Here is a 17,445-nt window from a genome sequence, read left to right as displayed (position 1 = left end):
TGAACATCCTTTAGGCTTTCATGATTAAGTCTGATATCAGCCTTGGTTTTTTTCTAGATGCACTTTATCAGGTTCAAGAAGTTCCCTTTTCCAGCTTTGTTGAATATTTTTTATCAAGCAAGCATATTGGTTTTTTTTTTTAAGTTTTATTGAGATTGTTCACATACCATACAATCATTCAAAGATCCAAAGTGCACAATCAGTTGCCCACAGTACCATCATACAGCTGTGCATCCATCACAATAACTTTTTTTTTCAATTTTTGGAACACTTGCATTACTCCAGAAAAGAAATAAAGACAAAAAAGAAAACTTGAACCCTCCCATACCCCTAACCAGCCCCGCTCCATTATTGATTCATAGTATTGGTATATACATTTGTTATTGTTGATGAAAGAATGTTAAAATAATACTAACTGTAGTACATAGTTTGCAATAAGAATATTTTCCCTAAATACCCCTCTATTATTAACATCTAGTTATAGCATCATACATTTGTTCCAGTTCAGGAAAGAGATTTCTAATATTTGTGCAGTTAATCACAGACATTGTCCACCACAAGATTCACTGTTTTAGTCATTCCCATATTTTAGCCTCCAACTTCCCTTCTGGTGACATACATGTCTCTAAGCCACCCCTTTCCACCACATTCATACACCAGTTAGCACTATTATTCTCACAATAATGTGCTACCATCACCTCTGCCCATTTCCAAACACTTAAGTTCAACCTAGTTAAACATTCTGCTCATAATAAGCAACTGCTCCCTATTCTCTAGCCTCGGTCTATATCCTGGTAACTTATATTTCATGTCTATGAGTTTACATGTTGTAATTAGTTCATATCAATGAGCCCATACAATATTTGTCCTTATGTGTCTAAATTATTTCACTCAATACAGTACCCTAAAGATTTCTTCATTGACCTGTTTTTTTTTAAGATGGTTTTGTTCACCCACCATACATTTCATCTTAAGTAAACAATCAATGGTTCCCTGTATAATCATTTTTATGTGTTCACCACCATTACCACTATCTATATGAGGACATATGTCGCCATTTCTTCCACAAAGAAGGAGGAAGAGTCAAAGAAGGTAGACAAAAGAAAAAGAAAAAGAAAGAAAAAAATGACAGATAAAAAGCAACAAAAGGAAAGATATAATTAAACTGAAGTAGAATAAAAGAGTCAGACAACATCACAAATGCCAAGAGTCCCATAACCCTCCCTTATGTCTCCCTCTAATAGGCATTTATTTTGATACATTGCCTTTGTTACATTAAAGGAAGCATAATACAATGTTTCTGTTAACTATAGACTCTAATTTTCATTGATTGTATTTTTTCCCCAATACCACCCCATTTTTAACACCTTGCAAGGCTGACATTCATTTGTTCTTCCTCATGTAAAAACATATTTGTACATTTTATCACAATTGTTGAGCACTCTAGGTTTCACTGAGTTATACAGTCCCGGTCTATCTTTTCTCTTTCCTTCTGGTCTCCCACATGTTCCCAACCTTCCTCTTTCAACCATACTTACAGTCATCTTTTTTCTTACTTACATTACTTACATTGTTGTGCTACCATCACCCAAAATTGTGTTCCAAACCTCTCACTCTTATCTTTTCCTATCTGCCTGTGGTGCTTCCTTTAGTATTTCCTGTTGATCAGGTATCTTGTTCACAAACTCTCTCATTGTCTGTTTGTCAGAGAATATTTTAAACTCTCCCTCATAGTTGAAGGACAGTTTTCCCAGATATGGGATTCTTGGTTGGCTGTTTTTGTCTTCCATTATCTTAAATATATCACACCACTTCCTTCTTGCCTCCATGGTTTCTACTGAGAAATCCTCACATAGTCTTATCAAGCTTCCCTTGTATGCGATGGATTGCTTTTCTCTTGCTGATTTCAGGATTCTCTCTTTGTCTTTCATGTTTGATAATCTGATTATTAAGTCTCTTGGCATAGGTCTATTCAGATCTATTCTGTTTGGGGTACACTGTGCTTCTTGGATCTGTAATTTTATGTCTTTCATAAGAGATGAGAAATTTTCATTGATAATTTCCTCTATTATTGCGCCTGCTCCTTTTTCCTTCTCTTCTGCTTCTGGCACACCCATGACACATACATTCATGTGCTTCAGGTTGTCATTCAATTCCCTGAGAAGTTGCTTATGTTTTTCCATTCTCTTCTCTATATGTTCTTTTGTGTGTAGGATTTCAGGTGTCTTGTTCTACAGTTCCTGAGTGTTTCCTTTTGCCTCTTGAGATCTGCTGTCATATGTTTCCATTGTGTTTTTCATCTCTTGTATTGTGCCATTCATTTCCATAGATTCTACCAGTTGTTTTCTTCAAAATTTTGATTTCTACCTTATATTCACCCAGTGTTTTCTTTATAGCCTTCATCTATTTTGCCACATCTTCCCTGATGACACTGATTTGGGTTTTGATTAGATTTGGCATATTTCTTTGAAAATCTTTATTTGATTGTGTCATTAAAGTGAAACAATATCCTACTCTATATTAATTGAGGTGTAAGTGTGTTCCTTTGACTGGGTCATTATCTTTGTTTTTCCTAGCATAATTTTTAGTTTTCCATTGTCTAGGCATCTGGTTTCCTTAAGATTTTCCCAGACCAGAATAGGTTCAGGTCTCAGAATGGGGTTATATTCAGTTTTGAGTTTCCCTGAGGGTGTATCTTAGAAGAATGACAGATTTTCCTGTGAAGCCTCTAGCTGCTGTGCTTTTTCTAACCTGCACAGCAGGTGGTGCCTGTTAGCCTTTCACTCCCTACTGGTGGAAGGATGTATGGCCCCTTTAGTTCTGTTTTGACTGTTTTCCCTCAGCCTCTGGGGTCTGAGTTCTGAGGGCAAGGCCAGCACTAGAGCTGGGCTCCACGTCCTTCCTTTTAGGGAAGATACACCCTCTAGGGAGTTATCTTCTGCATTTGAATTGCTTCTTTGTCTCTCTGACTCTGCTATCTCCACCCCTGTCTAAGTCAGAGCACTGTGAATTGAAAATGGCTGAGGCTCTCTCCACTGAGCCCCTCAGGTTGAGAGAGAGAAAGGGGAAAGAAAGCTCCCTTTCAGAGCCAGTCCATGGTCCCTTAGTTTTGCTCATTGGTCAGAGAGAGAGATTGGCCTTCTGGGCTCCATTTCCCAGGGCACAGTTTTCTGTCTCTTTACGGTCAGTCATGTCTAAAAGACTCTGTCTGTTTGTTAGGGGTTTGTCTATGCTGGTAGCTTGTATTCAGCAGTCCATGTTTGTTAATTAAAACCCCAGCTGGAGCTGGCCTGGGCTATATTCACTTTCTCTGGGACTTCTACTTTCTCCTTCAGTGAAGTCTTGTAGCTCAGCCTGTCTTGGGGGAAGGGGTCTCCCGGCATGGTTTTGCAGTTTTTACTTACAGATTTTGCGCTATGATCTCAGCCATTCCACCCAATACAGGTTGGTGTATGACGTGTGGACACTCATGGCTGTCTCCCAGCAGTTGTTCCAGCTTATTTACTGGTTATTCCTGGTTGTTTATTAGTTGCTCCAGGGGACTATCTAAGTTCCACTCCTCTCTATGCTGCCATCTTGCCCCTCATCTCGCATATTGGGTTTTGTCAAATGATTTTGCTGTATCTATTGAGATGATCATAAGGTTTTTGTCTATTACTCTAGTAATACAGTGTATTATGTTGACTGACTTCTGTGCATTTCAACAAATTTGCATTGTTGGGATAAATCCCACTTGGCCATGTTGCATAATCCTTTTTTAAATGTTGCTGAATGTTTTGCCAGTATTTTGTTGAGGATTATTCTATTCTTAAGAACTACTGAGCTATAATGTTTTTGTCTGGTTTTCATATTAATAAATAAAATCTAGTCGGTTCAACATGGAGGTGCCCATGCTAAGCTCCACATCAATCAAACAAAAAATCTATGCTAGTTTCTATTTCCTGTAAATGCCCAGCTTGCCCAGCAAACCAAGTTTAAGTATAGCTGACCAGTTATCATCTGCTAACTTCCTCATTGTTATGCCAGCTAATTTCCTCATTACTAACAACAGATAGCCCCCCACTTTGTAAGACCTTCCCCCATTAAGTAAAATGGAAACTCAATGTTAGCCAATCAGAACATTTCCTCACTTTCCTCAGCATTCCCCCTATATTAGCTTCTCCTTTTCAAAGCCTCTGTGGAGCCCCCTTCTACTTTCTGAATGGGATGCTGCACGATTCATGAATTGCTCAACAAAGTCATGAGATCCTAAATTGTATGAAAAGTTTTCCTTTTATCAATTTCAAGGTAATATTCACATTGTTGTCCCTCCTCTTTTTTTTTTTTTTTTTTTTTTTTTGAAAGAGTTTGTGAAGGAATGGAGCTACTTCCTCTTTAAACATTTCGTAGATCTCACCAGTGAAGTCACCTTGCCCTGGTCCTAGGATTTTCTTTGTGGGAAAATTTTTGATTACTAATTCAATCTCTTTGTTTCTTATAGCCCCATGCAGATTTTTAAATTTCTTATTGAGTCAGGTTCAATGGTTTCTATCTTTCTAGCAATGTGTCCATTTTGTGTAGATTTTCTAATTTGATGGCAATCAGTTGTTTATAGTATTCCCTTAAACATTTTTAAAAATTTCTGTAGTCTTAATAAAACAAATAGATTTTTATAGATTTACACAGTTGGTATTAATAAGGTTTCACATGAATTTAGTTCAATTTTCAGAGTTGGCATTAATTTGTATTATACCTGCAAACAAAGCCACTTTAAACTTCTAGGAATCAAAATCTGTATTTACACAAACTCAACTTCTGATTGCAATTTTTAACCGAAAGTATTCTTTGTGCTTTGGAAATGAGACAATGTGAAACTTCAGCAATGAAATACAATTCTTACTGCTTTTATTGAGGGAAAAATATCACCTTTCAGGTTTTGTGAATTTTTCTCAACAGCAGTAAAACTCCTATTCAATACATTAAACAATAATGTTCTTTTCTCAAATCTGAGTGTCCATATCATAGAAACATATGCACTTAAATTCATTTTGCAATCATGATACACCATTAATCTCTAGTACACTTTGTTCAAATCTAGAGTTTGTGTGTCAATATTGAGAAATTACTATAATTGTAGTCTGCACTGGGAAATGTAGAGTTTTCTCATTCTTTTTTTTTTCCTCCAAACTTTTGAAGTTCACTTAAACAGTTGAGGCATAAGCAATAATAAAAACTACATTTTTTTAAATTTCAAGAAAGAAAATTTTATATGATATGCTAATTTTCTCAAAATTTCATCTGCAATAACATTTCATTAACGCTCTGATCCATGGGTTGATTCAATGAAGTCACAAAGACAGGCAGGAAGGTGGTAAAAATATCAAACTTGCTGAGAGATTAGAAAAACCGAATATTGACTGACTGCATACTAGGTACACTGTCATAGGTTTTATAATTTTACATAAGTTAATTGTGAACATAATTTCTAGATATCTATTAATAGAAAAACAATGCTACCATCAGATAAGCCTATGTTTTAAATGTTTTCACTTTAAATACAAATTATGGAAACTTTGTATTTAATAAAGTAGATTAAAGAAGTAAACTGAGGATAAACGCAAAGGGGAGCAAATCTTTTTTTAAAACCAGGTCATCCCAGTTACCTTAAAGGGTACACTTCGAATTAATTTTGAACCATATGATTTCAGTTAACCAAAATTTATATATATAAATATTTTACATTTTCCAGCCAATGTTTAGCAAACTAAAAAGAAAATACTTGAAACACAAATATAATTTCATTTTGTCTTGAAAAAGTAAATTACATATATATGCATATATATGTATATATGCACACACATATATAAATATACACACACGCAGGCATATACATGTATAAGAATGCACGTTTGTATGTATACATGTAAATGTATGTGTGTATATTCACTTTAGGATAGCGTAAGCAGTTTGCTTATTCAAATGGCAATTAAAGATCTTTGTTTCTGGGGCTGTCTCTACTTTGCTTCCATTCAACTATCAAGTTCCTAGCCAGGCTAGGAAGATAACTTTGAGGACTTGCTCATCTCCCTGGGGTGAGGGGAGAAGATGGGCTGCAAGAAGGCAGAGAAGACAGGGCAGCTTGTGCTCTGGAAACTGTCCAGCAGTTTTCATTATTTCCTGGGCCTTACAGGTCTTGAACATGGGCACGTAGAGCAATGAGGGCAGAGGCTGCGGCCCTCTCACTCATAGGGTGGCAAACCAAACCAGCTGTGGCTGAAGTCCTGCAGAGAGCTCAGCATGATGGTGGCCGTTTTTATCAAGTCCTCACGTAATTTTCTTTTGGAGACCACGACTACCTGCATCGCAGCTGCAGGGCCACTGGCACCCGGATGGGGGCATTTTCAAATGCAAGGCACTTGTCCACGGGAGCAGAAGGAGACTATCTCTTTGCTCAAGTTAGAAATATGGCAGGATACGGTTTGGCATTCTTCACTTTGGGATCATCTCCCAAAATGATGTGGTGAAACACACTGAGGAACTCGGTGTCTACTTGTTTTCATTTCAAATGATGCAGGCCTTGAGCTGGTAGCAATAGCAAGAGGTATGTTGTGTTTTCTAGGTGCTGGGTCACTTTTTGGACAGCTAGCATCAGGGCAGTGGAGGGAAAACAACTGTTTTAACTTAATTTTGTCTTGTTCCACCAGCTTCTCTTTAGTTATTGGAAGTTGCAAGTCTTCAATCATAACCTGTGCTGTGTTGAATTCTGTTTTTCCCATATGGAGGGATTTTACTTTCAGCTGTATTTCTTGATATAGTGATCACCTATTTCTTGAAACACCACTGAATACAGCCTTTCAGTATTCAGAAGGAGGGTGTTCATGTCAACGATGAGGTGGATAATGGGTCTTGTTCTTGATCTTAGAGGGAAATCATTCATTCTAATACATTTAATTACGAAAGCTGTGGGTTTTTTGTAAATGTCCTTTTTCAGTTTGAAGGACTGCTTATCTATTCCTGTTTTTTTTCAGTGTTTTCAGTGAAAGGATGTTGCATTGTGACAAATACTTTTCTCCTATTGAGATAATCATGTAGTTTTTGTTCTTTATTCTATTAACATGGTCTATTACATTGTTTTATTTTTGGCTGTTGAACCAACCTTCCATTTGTGCTCATGGTGCATAATCCTTTTGGTATGCTGCTGGATTCTGTTGGCTAGTATTTTGTTGGGGATTTTTTCATCTATATTCGTAAGAAATGTTGGTCTGTAGTTTTCTTGTGATGACGCCTTCATCTGGATTTTGTAACAGGGTAATACTTGTCTTACTGAATAAGTTTGGAAGTACCCCTTCTATTTTTTGGAAGAGTTTGTGAAAGATTGGTATTAATTCAAATGTTTAGTAGAATTGATCAATGCAGCCCACTGTCTGGGCTTTTCCTCATGTAAAGTTTTTTTTTTTTTTTTAATTTGGGAGTATGAATTCAATTTCTCTACTTGTCATAGGACTATTGAGGGTTTTTTTTTGGTTTTTCTTTGGTGACTTTTGATAGTTTGTAATTTTCTAGAAATTTATCCTTTTCATTTAGGTTATCTGATATGTTGGCATATCATTATTCATAATAATGCCTTCTGTTTCATTCCTTGTTTTAGTAATTTGTGTCCTCTCTCTCTTTTGCTTTGTCAGTCAAGATAGTTTTGTCAATTTTGTTGATTTAGTCAAAGAACCAACTTTTGATTTCCTTGATTTTCTCTCATTGTTCTTCTATTCACTATTTCAGTAATTTCTGCTGTAGCACATATTATTTCCTTCATTCTGTTTGCTTTTGTATAGTTTACTCTTCTTTTTGTAGTTTCTTAAGTTGGAAGTTCAGTTTACAAGAAGTCCAATTTCATGTCTCATGTTGGCTAGGTTATGATGTCCAGTTGTTTGACCAGACAAACACTGGCCTGTTTGTTACTGTGGAGGTATTTCATAGATATATTTGCATCTATGATCAGATGATTGCATCCACAGGTGATTGCATCTACAATCAATAAAGGAGATTGCCCTCAGCAATGTGGGGATTCTCCTCATCCAATAAGTTGGGTTTGAAAGCCTAAGTGAAGATTTCAGACGTCAGAAAGAACTCTTGCCTCAACTTCAGTCATTCAGCTTCTCTGGGCAATTCAACTCCACCTGGATTGGAGTTTCCAACCTGGGGCTTGCCCTACAGAATTCGGCCTTGCCAATCCCCATGGCCGTGTGGCCCAATTCCAGTAATAAATCTCTTAGTATTCACACACACACACACACACGCACTTACTTGATTGTATTTCTCTAGAGAACCCTGAATAATACAAGTTACTTATTTGAGATTTAAAAAAAAAAATGCAATGACAGCTATAAATTTCCCTTAAAGCACTGGTTTCACTGAAACTTTTAGTATATATATATAATGTTCTCATTTTCTTTTTTTCTCAGAGTATTCTCTAATTTCATTATGATTCCTTCTTTGACATATTGGTTATTTTTGGAGTGTGTTATTTAATTTCTATGTATTTTTTATTTCACAAATTTTCTTGTACATATTCCAAATTCCATCCATTGTTGTCAGAATACACACTTTATGTGATTCCAGTCCTTTGAAATGTCTTAAGACTTTTGTTTATGGCATAACAAATTGTCTGTAAACAATGTTCTGTGTGCACTTGAAAAAATTTGTATTCTGGTGTGGTTTAGTGGAATGTTCTATAGATGTATGTTAGGTCTAATTGATTTATACAGTTTTTCAAGTCTTCTATTCCCTTATTCTTCTTCTATCTAGTTGTTCCATCCATTACTGAAAGCAGGGTGTTGATGTACACGTCTATTTTTTGTGTGTGTGTATGATGACAGTTGCACAACTTTGTTTTTTTTACCCTACTAATAATACCTTGCATTAGTGTAATACATTTCTTATAATTCAAAAAAGAATATTTTTATAATTGTACTATTAACTATATTCCATCATATCCGTAGGGTTAACTGTGTTGTACAATCCTATATTTTATCTTTTCGTTTTTATTCTAGTAACATATATATGATTAAAATGTTCCTATTTTTCACATCTTCTCTAACATTTGTAATTTTCTGGTTTTGAATAGTAACCATTCTATAGGTGTGAAATGGTATCTCACTGTGATTTTGATTTGCATTCCCTAGTAGCTAGTAATGTTGAACATTTTTTTATATGCTTTTTAGTCATTTGCAGATCCTCTTTGGAGAAATATCTATTCAAGTCTTTTGTCTATTTTTAAATTGCATTGTTTACGTTTTTATAATATGGAGAAAATTATTGTTTCCCCATGGTGTCATTGTGAAAATTAAGTAAGATGATATATATAAAGGGCTTAGCATAGAGCCAGCATATGTAAAATTCTCACAAAGGATAGCACTCAGTGTTAGCCTTAATTTTAAGGCAAACAAGGATTATGTTCATATTGATGTTGAGAATTTTCTTACTGTTTAAAAATTTGATTCACACTATCAGAGGGCTGTAATAGTTTATCTCAGCTGCTTTCCCTTTCCCATAAATGTCAGTTTTTAAAAGTAGCAATCTCCAAACATCCTGCTCCATTTAAAAAAAAAAACAAATGACATGCTATACCTTTCTCATAAATAGGTCAGTTTTTAAAAGTAGCAATCTCCAAATATCCTGTTGCATTTTTAATAAAACAACAAATGACAAGCAATTATATCTTTGTGTGATTGTTTCTAATAAATCATAAATAAGATTTTACGTTTATATTTTGACCAAAGGCATGGAGAGTCATAAGGCTAAAATTGTTAAGGCCTACAGAAAACTGCAATATTTTCTAAAAGTTTAATATGATTCTTTATCTCTTCCTTGGATAAATGCTTAATGAATATACATATATATTTATGTATATATACATGCATATATACATACATAGAGCTATTTTATTGTACTAGATCATATTTCTTTATACATTATATCTGAAAGTTACATGTCACTGAGAAAAAAATCACCTATATTTTGGGACTTTCAAATTCTATGGTTACAATACTTTTTTCCAGAAATCATTACCTTGGTCTAACTGAAATATTCAATTTTAGAATGTAAAAATGGCAAAAATCAATTCATCAAAACTTCAATGTGTTCTCCTACTAGACTATTCAAGTAGAATTAATCTGGGCAACAATGCCTGAGACCCATTTAATTAAACTGAAATCCTTAAGAGATTGTGTTAGGATAACTTACCTTGATAAGACTCATAAATTATTTCTTCTTGAACTTAAATGGTTGGAATTCATTATATTAAATTGTTGCCAACCAATACTATAATTGGAGCAATTCAGTGCTCTAGAGGCCTAATTTAAACTTTAGGCAAGAACACATGATTATTCATTAAACAGAATTATTTGTAACTGATTGTCTACCATTAGCATATACCTCAAGATTCCATTAGAACCTAAGTATTATTTTGAATTGCCCTCTAAGATTTTCTTATAGCAAGTATTGCCCCATTGTATTTTGAATTATATAATATCACAGAGAATAGCATGTCATTTGTTGTTTTTTAAATAGTAAAATCATGTTATATTATTATTCTATATTTCATGCTGAATGCTGATTTTAATATTAAACTTCAGATATCTGGTGCTCTGTGATGCAAAATATATAAAGCCAGCTCTCAGCTCTAAAGTCAGCTACCTGTATAAAATCATTCAGTTAATTTATACATTATTGGGAAATTATCTGTTTAGCTGTCAAATTAATGCAACACTTGATGCTTCTTTATTAATCTCTGCATTATTTCTGGTTGGCGTAAAAAAGGAAGAACTTTCTAAGTTGGCGATTAAGACTGCTACGTATGCAATGAAAGTTATAACTTAGTGTACTTCTCTTTTTCTAGTTTCACAGTTTCCTTGGAAGATCAGACAATTGTATTCATCCTACATAAACCCTAATGTAATGAAAACACAGTGAGAGCATTGGAGCTAATATTTGACACAATATTTTAAATTCTTGATGGGAGACTGTAATCACAAGATCAAAACTCTCATTTTCTTTATTTTATAACACCTGGAATGATATGTATTTCAAAATACTTTCCATTCTTGCTCCTGCTATTATATACATCACTCTAGTTGCCATGTATAGAATAGATAGTAGAAAATTAGTAAGAACTTGTAATAATCATTTGAGTAATAAAGCAATATATATACATATATATTTATCTTTCATTCACTCATTCAACAGGTATTAACTGAGATTCTAATATATTCCAGATCAAATTCTAAGATCTGAGGATACAGAAGTGGGGATAAAAGTGCCTAATGTGTCTGTGATTTAGGATGCTCAGTAAATATTACTTCCCATCATTCGTATATCCTTCTTATACATTATCATATTCCTCTTCACAAACTATATTATAACTTTATTTATTTATAAAGGGAGTTTGGATAGACTTTGAAATAACTCTGCAGTTATATGTGAAACTTGGGAAAGCTTTAAATGGCATTTTGCATAGCAGCTTCTGTGGCTTTTGTTTAATTTGGGATCTTGGTCTTATAGAGAGCTAAAACATATCATGACTTTGGTGATGAAAAGTCATACTTACTCATAATTCTTAAATATCTCCTGAATTTGGAAGCAGCTGAGCTTAGGCAGTGGAGTCCCACCAATGGATTTCTTACTATCAACATTATTAGTGATCCTCCTTAGTTAATATGTCGATTTCTTAATGCTTTCTCCCATGTTTGGACTCTGGGATGACCCACTTCAGGGAGAGTTGAGTCTGCAGAAGAGAAACATGTACTAATATGTTCTGCTCTAAGTCAGATAAGAGAGAGAAAAAGAGAAAGAAAGACTGACCTAGGAACTCAGATGTCCTCCATAAATTGATTGGGGCCATGACCCTGTGACTTAATGAAGAAAAGCAGGAGCAAATAAAGACATCCGTTTTAGGAATAAGCATATCCAACAAGGAGGAAAGACCTTAGCCCCGTATTGTTAAATCCAACCTCCAGTTTCATCAGTTAGGTAATTCACTCCTTCTCATTGAAGATGACAATGTAAAAGTTTGGAAAGAAGGGCAGAAATAATCCTCTCATAATTTGCTCTCTTTGGAGTACAACATAAAGGTCCTCTGCACTCTAAAAAAAGGGGGAAACAGAAAATAAGTGTTTTTCTCTATTAAATGATTTCCTCAAATCATAGTAATGTTTGGATGGTGTACTGCCTTTGATTTCCTTTAAAATCCATTAGCAGCAAGATATTCATTTAATATATTTTCAATTTGTGAGAAAAGGGCTGTGGGTTTATTTCTGTGCTTCAGATAGATTTTAATTCAAATAATCTCAAAGCTGTTCTTGCAGTAATCATGTTTGCAATTTTACCAAAAAGATACCAGACATTATCACGACATTTTGTATAGAAAACAAAACTTAAAATCTTTAAATGTGTTTAAGTTAGTATGTTATTTTAACATTATATACAAAGTTTTAAAATAATTTTACATGTATACAATAGTATAATTTGTATAAATATAATACAAGGCATTGTTTGGACACTGAGGACAGAATCTGACTCTCCAACATAATCAAAATGCCAAGCAGACTTACATAGGAAGCACATTTTCAAAATGTTATTAGGGATCAGCTAACCATCCTGGGTATACATAGTTGTACAGCTTTGGTTGCTGTTGGCAGGGCATATTTAGAGATTAATGTTGTAGGTTGAAAATGTTATCTTATTAATTTACCTATAAAGTAAATCCTTGTATTTGCATTTTGAATAAGAACATGTACATTATGAAATAAAAATAGAAAGAGATCAAAGACTGTCAGTACAATATTTCCCTGTATTCTCTTACAATGCTACATTTAGAATAACACAATTGAAGATTGTGGTATATAAAGTCTACTTTAAATGCCCTGAATATTAGGTTATAAAGATACATCAGTTTATAAAGCATTTCAATGTGTCATGCTAACAACTGTGATTTGCTTAGTCTCTTTGTAGGCTTGATGGACTTTTTATTAATTTATAGATTCTTTATGAAAGTACGGGGACATAGTGTTTATACTTTGAGTTTAGGATAAGCTCTTACTAACACTCATAAAACAGTTATATTTGCATTTTAAAAGAGAAGGAATTAGCCATTGTAATTTTATTTTTTTGTGGAAAATTTGGCAAAAATAAGGAATTATGCATAAACAAATATTTTTCTATTCCTTACTTATTAGAAAATTGAACATATGGAATACATAATGCTGCTTCTTGCATTTTTAGTAGAATAATAAACTAGTTCAGCAAAGATGCAGGATGCTAGATCAATTACAAAAAATTAATTATATTTCTAACAATGAACAGTCCAGAAATGAAATTAAGGGAACAATTCCATTCTCAATAGCATACAAAATATCTAGCAGAATTTCTTTTTTATGTGTTAGACTTGTAAACTGAAAAATGACAAAACATTGCTGAAACAAAAGATGATTAAATAAATGGTGAAGCATTCTATGTTTGAACAATTCAAAAATATTAAGATGGCAATTCTCCCCCATAGGATCTATAGATTCAATGGAACTCCCATCAAAATCCCTGTAGACTTTTTTTTTTTTTGCAGAAATTGACAAACTGATCCTAATGTTTACATAGAAATGCTAGTCATTTATTTTTTTCATAAGATTTGAAATATTCGTGGACAAATCTGATCTCTATCTCCTGTTCTTTCTTTTTTTGCCATTTCCCCCCATCTTATTCTGCTGCAGACACTGTCTTTTTCTTTATTTTCTGAATTAATCATGCAATTTTTTGTTTGCATGATATGAGCTGTTTGCATTGGCATCCTCCTGCCAAAGTTTGCATTGGCATCCTCCTGCCAAAGTTTTGCAAACTGTCATCTACAAACATTCTCTGTTTCACCTGGAAAGCACCTTTATACATTCAACTTTCCATCTAAACTTTATTTGCTATTTTTTCTTATCACTTCTTCCATTAATTATTCTCCCTCTGTTGCATATCCTCTTTTACTGTGAGCATTTCTTTGATTAGTCCTACTCCAAATAATAGCTCCAGGGAGAAAATTTTCCCTGGTTCTCTTACATTTCTGCACATCTTTTCAGTGAAGGCACTGACAGCCTTTCTTCTGAATCCCTTTTCAAGGATTTTTTAAATAGCAAACAGCCTTGGAAAATAGAACCAGTGTTTTTCAGTCAAGAAAAGGGCACATTTGTTTGCTGTCTACTGTAATAAAGATGATGTCTACTTCTGTACCAAAAATCAGGCAGATTTACTGTCCATTATGTAAGATTCATGCTCCTTGGGCTAGGTGTTCTGTAATGCAACCCTCTGTGTGTAGGAGTCTGGTTCCCCTTTTGTTTCTCTATGGGAATAGTGGTGCAGAGAACCTGCTCAAATGCTGACACACAAATGCTTCTACTGATTGCTGTGTTTAATAAAGACCTTTGTCTCTGTCCCAGGTGCTTTGTATCTTCTGTTAGCATCCTGTGACCGACTAACCTTTTAATTCTTAACAACAATATTGAAACGAGTTAACTTTTTTAGTCTTTATTATATTTAAGTACATTAGGCTGATTAATTTAATTAATCTTCAAAATAACTCCATTATGTAGAAACTTTTATTTTGCACATTTGCAAATAAGGAAATTAACATTTTAAAGATGTTAAATACTATGGCTATTAAAGCTATTGATATGGGATTTGAACCCATACTGTCTCTCCAAAGCCCACACACATAAATCAATATATTATTTTGCCTTTCTCCATTTTCAACTATATAAAAATAAAAGTACATGATTGCTAAATAGTCTTATTGGTTAAAAAGCATGTAACTGTTTAATATAGTGTACTATGAGCACTATGAGACAAGGGTGCATTTGTCACTTGGTCACTAATGTAATCCAAATACCCAAAACACTGTCTGCTAAATACTAGAAAATGAATAAATATTTATAGAATAAGTTGATCTCTGAAAGATGAAACCTGTAAGAGATACTAAATAATAATGCCAGACAATGTTATATAAATCAGGATCTCACAAATCACCAAATATTTGTCAATGCACTAGTCCTTTCCAATAATTTATTTTTCAAATTCTGTTTCCCTGATTAATAAAAACATATAGTACATATCACTTGGATGACTTCTAAAATTGAGTGTGATTCCATTATTTCAATGTCTGCATTTTTGGCTTTATTGATAATCAAAATCGTATCAAGTTCACTGTGTAGGCCAATGGGGAAAGGAGAGAGCAGAATTAATTATATAAATTAAACATTTGTTCAAAGTGAAGACCAAATAGCGAAAAGCGATTAAAGTATTGAGTTACTATAGGGATCTCATAAGTTAAATATTTTAAAATCAAAAGAGTTGGTGCCATATCAATAGCATATTTATACTGTGAATGCTCATTAGTCAGGAAACAACAATTGTCACAATAAAAAAAGTGTTGTTTATAATTGCATTGGTTTTGTAGGCTGGTTTACAATTCATTATTTAACTAGTTTTGTTTTCCAATTTTGAAAGACAGGAGTTAAAAGTATTTTATGCTGGTACATACCATTTTTTCCTTTCCAAAGGGTATATAATATCTGGTTAAGGAAAACTAATCTAAAATGCAGTAATTTGAAGCATGAATGGCTTATTTTTGAAATTAAATTAACTTTTCACCTCAGAGACTGAGAAACTGAATTTAGAATTAAAAAGTTAAATCAAATTCAACACCAACTGAATAGTTATACAGAAAATCATTCTGCTAGGCAGTTGGTGCATAAATGCAAATAAACACAAGTCTATCTTGAGAGTGCAGACATTTTACTTTCAGGAAGGGGTATGTGAATAACTAAATGTAAAATAATTTATATAAATTTCACTTATTCATTTAATACATGAAAAATATATCCACCACATTCCTTACCTGAAATAAATAGGAGTTAGCATACACATATATGCAAATTTGGAAACTGTGGGACAAGAGTTACTTGAGCCAGCTGGGAGTTTTGATATATTGAAGTATGATTTATATAGGTAAAACATGAGTTAAAGCTACCTAAAATAATATGTTGGCTAAGCCATTTGATAGGAAAATGGAATTTTTTGGGCTTTAGGAGAATGTCCCAAGCTATTATGACTAGTATTTTAGGATATTATACAAATGTAAATATAATCTGTAGTTAAGATTCTCCTCTTCACTTAGAGCATTTGTAAACCTAAGCAAATGAACATAATGTAAGAAACATACATGTAGTATTGGATTAGGTACCTCTACAAAGACATGTTCTTAATGTTATTTGTAAATAGGACACTTTGAAAATGTAGTTTTAGTTAAGGTCTGGCCCAATTTAATTAGCTTGTACCTTAATCCATATTAGTGGAGTCCCTTATAAGCAGAATAAATTCAGATACATTAAATCAGAGAAGCCAGAAACTAGAAGTCAACAGAAACTGGAAGAACAGACCAAGGAGAGAGAGGCCCCACCTGAAGGAAGGCAGAGATGGAATTCAAGGGCCAGCACCAGAACACTACATATTTGGGAGAGAAAGCATGGTCTTGCCGTCACCTCGGTTTTGGACTTCTAGACTTCCAAACTGTGAGCCAATAAATTCCTGTTTGTTAAGCCAGCCCATCCTGTGGCATATGCCATGACAGCCTTGGCAAACTAAGACAATACATCACAACATAGTAAGTGATAACAAACATAACAAGTGAGAAATTGGTCAAGATGTGTTTTTGTTTTCCCAATAGGCAATCAGTTTTTATTAGAAGCTTTTAATAGCTGATTTCCATTGGAAAGGAATACTCTGCAAGAATTTAGTGTTTTAACACCTGAAACTCATGTTTTTTTCTCAATATAAATAGCATCAGTTCACATGAACTGATTAGCAAAAATTAGCAAGTCAGTTGATAATAACAAAATGTAAAGCTTTTCATTTCTAATGTCCCAGTTTAGAAACATTTTATTCTTCTAGTTAGTACTGCAGGACATTTGCTGTGAACTATTGTAAACTATTTTCTCTTAATTTATGTAGGAGAATATAGCCTTTCATATCAAATATGTTTGAAATGTATTAATTTTTAAGAAAGCTATAGTTATCAAATTTGGAATAAAAACAAAGATTTTGAATATTTGTACATATTTACATTTATTTAAAGTTCTTTACTTGATTTCAAAATATTTTTACAAAGTAGTTGATGTTCATTTCAGGAGATCGACTCTTTTCTATTCCTGGTGGTAGAGGTTGCTGTGAGATATTGGAATACTAAAAGAATGAAGAAAGCAAGTAGAAGATGAATGGATGGCAAATTCTATTAAGCCCTGCATATTTAGATAATAAATTTTTAACAATAAACACATTTAATATACTATTTTAATGACAAAATACGAAAAAGTTGGGATAAATATAAACCATAGCGGATGATGCATAGTTCTCCATTAATTACCTTGACATTTTAGCAAA

At 33.7% G+C, this 17,445-nt stretch overlaps 1 pseudogene; it reads right to left on the bottom strand.

Annotated features, from left to right (window-relative positions):
• Nucleotides 1-6,418: 6,418 nt before the first annotated feature.
• LOC119530600 lies at nucleotides 6,419-6,916 on the bottom strand (annotated as a pseudogene).
• Nucleotides 6,917-17,445: the final 10,529 nt, after the last annotated feature.

Source organism: Choloepus didactylus, chromosome 3, assembly GCF_015220235.1.
Source record: "Choloepus didactylus isolate mChoDid1 chromosome 3, mChoDid1.pri, whole genome shotgun sequence".
Classification (NCBI taxonomy): domain Eukaryota; kingdom Metazoa; phylum Chordata; class Mammalia; order Pilosa; family Megalonychidae; genus Choloepus; species Choloepus didactylus.
The sequence above is the reverse complement of the archived record's forward strand: the minus strand, read 5'-3'. Positions and strand labels throughout refer to the sequence as shown.